Genomic DNA, 3,025 nt, shown 5'->3' on the forward strand with positions numbered 1-3,025 from the left:
AACCCCATATTGAATTTAATATACACATATTTTAACAGACTATAATCCTGTAACAAAACACACCCAACAGTACACAGAGCAGTATAAACAAGTCATTGTCTGTATGACATTTTAGTTTGTCCTGACTTCGCTCATGCTTTTTGTGTAGCCTGTTGGTGTACCCCCGGGAAGACCTCTGCGTACCCCCAGGGGCACCCGTAACCCGGATTTAGAACCACTGGGTTAGAGAAACGTGTGTGTGTGTGTGTGTGTGTGTGTGTTGAGGAATCAGGACTTCTGGGGTCTATCCTGACTGCGAGCGGAGTGGGGTCTAATGGTTAGAGCAGAGAGCTGGCAGGTGGGAGTCCTGGGTTCTAGTCCCGGCGATGCAATTGATTCATTCTGTGACATGGTTTGTTCTGCCTTGTCCTCCTGTGACATGTGGAGTGCAGAGACCTGCCCCAGCCCTTCCCTTCCGGCTGGTGGTGCAGGAATTAATGGCCGTAGAGCCTGGGCTCTAAGATCCTGGAGCAAAGTGTCCTGGAGAAGGAATTTGTTCCCCAAGCTTGACTGGCTCCCTGCCCCATCCCTCCCTCCATCGATCAGAACGAATCCCTCATGGCAGAGCTGTTGTCTGGTTACCCGCAGTGCAGACCCAATCTGTTGGGGACACTGGGGCATGGCCACTCGGTAACTCGAGGGGATGGAAGACCACGAGTGTCGATGAAGCCCCCTCGCACTAGGCCCAGGTGTCCTTGGCCCCCCCTCCCGCCTGGAGGCACTCGCAGCAGCTCTGCGTACTAGGCCCAAGTATCCTTGGCCCCCCCAGCCTGGAGGCACTCACAGCAGTTATGCTGAGAATCTGCAACAATATGCTGCAGAGTCAGACTGCCTGAAACTAAGCAAGGCCAAACAGGGCAGATATGAAAGAACAATGCTGAATAAAGCAGCTTTATGTATGGGTTAACAAATGATACAGAGAACCAGTGAACTAGCTGGGAGCTGGATTGGCTGGCTATATGGATACTTGGGGCAGCTTGCTATTAAATAAGTGTGCTGGGAAAAAGGATGTATAAAAGCCTGTGTAACTTCCTGCTCTGGGTACAGGATTTGAGATTCAAACCTCCCTGTACCTTTTTGAAGCTTCAAATAAACTTTTCTGCTTCTCCACCCCATTGTGATTATTGGGTTTAGCACACCAGGTAGCAAACCAACTCAAGCTGTTCAGCCTCTCGGCACTGGGTGCCAGCAACAGCTTTTGGCGTCCCTGGGTGGGTGGAGGCTGCAATTTAGCCTTGCCCGGACCCCTCCTGGAGGTCGAGGATTGCGGCGAGAACCGACGCCCAGCGCGCACCGGTGAGTTCATCGGGGGCCTCGGGGGAGACGCGATTTGATCAACCCCGGAGACCACAATGGTGCAACGCACTCATATCGTGGAGAAGCAGCTGTGGACGACGGTGAAGAACTGGTCCCTTGCAGTTGTGGACGACGGTGAAGAACTGGTCCCTTGGATAAGGTAGGAACCTTTTGAAATCCGGATTGTATGCTCTGTTGGAACCTGGGGACGCCCAGAGTTACCCTGTAGGTATGGGACAGAGACAGAGCTCGGGGGTTAGGGCACGGTTTACGCCCCTAGAGTGCATTCTAGCAAACTGGAAGGTATTTGGTGCGGATCCAATGACTAAGAGCCAATTAAAACAATTCTGTACAGTTGACTGGCCTCAATATCAACTAGAGGACCAGGAGTGGTGGCCACCAGGAGGGTCAATTAATTACAACACGATCCTTCAGTTACTCCTGTTCTGTCAGAGAACAAGGAAATGGAATGAACATATGTATGTGCATTTGTTTCTGACTTTATGTACTCGACCAGATATTTTACAGCACTGTAATCTGACTCCGACTGGTTCGGTAGCAGCTAATGTACTGGTTTGTTAGTCCCCAGACCCCCCACCCCCACTGTAATGGCAGAGCCGGTGTCCCCTTCGGCCCCTACACCCACACCTTGTAAGTCCCCAATGGTTGGCCTATACCCCTTAATCACCGAAACTAAAGTCGCCCGGTCTGGATCGGACAGGCGTCCGGCCACGACTATGCAGGTTTATACTCATGTGCCCTTTAATCCTGTGGATTTGGCTGCTTTCAAAGCACAGGCAGGAGAGTTTTCCACCAACCCAAGCAGGTTTATACCAGTCTTTGAGGGGTGCCTCAGTAGTCACAAGCCGGACTGGGATGATTGTAACATCCTCCTGCGAACCCTATTGTCTGAGGTTGAAAGACAACAGGTTGTGTCCAAGGGAAGGGAGGAGGCGCAGAGACGGTACGACCAGGATAGTATTAATGTCCCTGACCCAGATGCACAAGTCCCCCGAGCAGACCCCAGGTGGGATCCAAATGATCATGGGGATATGACCCGCCTTACCTCCTATAAGGAGTTGCTTTTGCATGGACTCCGTCACTCGGCTGTCCGACATAATAATTGGGCAAAGCCATATGAAGTAATGCAGGATTTAAAAGAAAGCCCAGGGGCCTTTCTACAGCGTATTCGGGACACCATTCGACAGAACACTAATGCAGACCCCGATGATCAGGCAACTGAGTCAATTATTAAGGGAATTTTTACGAGCAGAGCAGCCCCTTATATTAAGAGAAAGTTACAAAAAAAGGAGGATTTAATGGGCACAAATTTTAGAGACTGCAAACCGAGCTTATAGTCTGAGAGAGACAGAGAAGGAGAGAAAGCAAGTGAGATTGATGGTAACAGTGGTACAGGCCGGCACTAAGAGAAGTGGCCGGGGAGGAAGGGGCCGTGGACGTGATCGTCCGGGCCCGCAGGAGAGACGACTGGGTCGCAACCAGTGTGCCCTGTGTCGACAGGAGGGACACTAGGAGTGCCGAAAAAATGAGTGCCCAAAGAGGAAAGAAAAGGGGGGTGCCCCTATGATGGCGATGGCGGAGCAGGAATAGGGGTGTCAGGGGAGACTGACCACCCTACCCCCGGAACCCCGAGTAAAGATGCGGGTGGGAAGCTCAGAAATAGATTTTT

The sequence above is a fragment of the Chelonia mydas genome, chromosome 4, assembly GCF_015237465.2.
Source record: "Chelonia mydas isolate rCheMyd1 chromosome 4, rCheMyd1.pri.v2, whole genome shotgun sequence".
Classification (NCBI taxonomy): Eukaryota; Metazoa; Chordata; order Testudines; family Cheloniidae; genus Chelonia; species Chelonia mydas.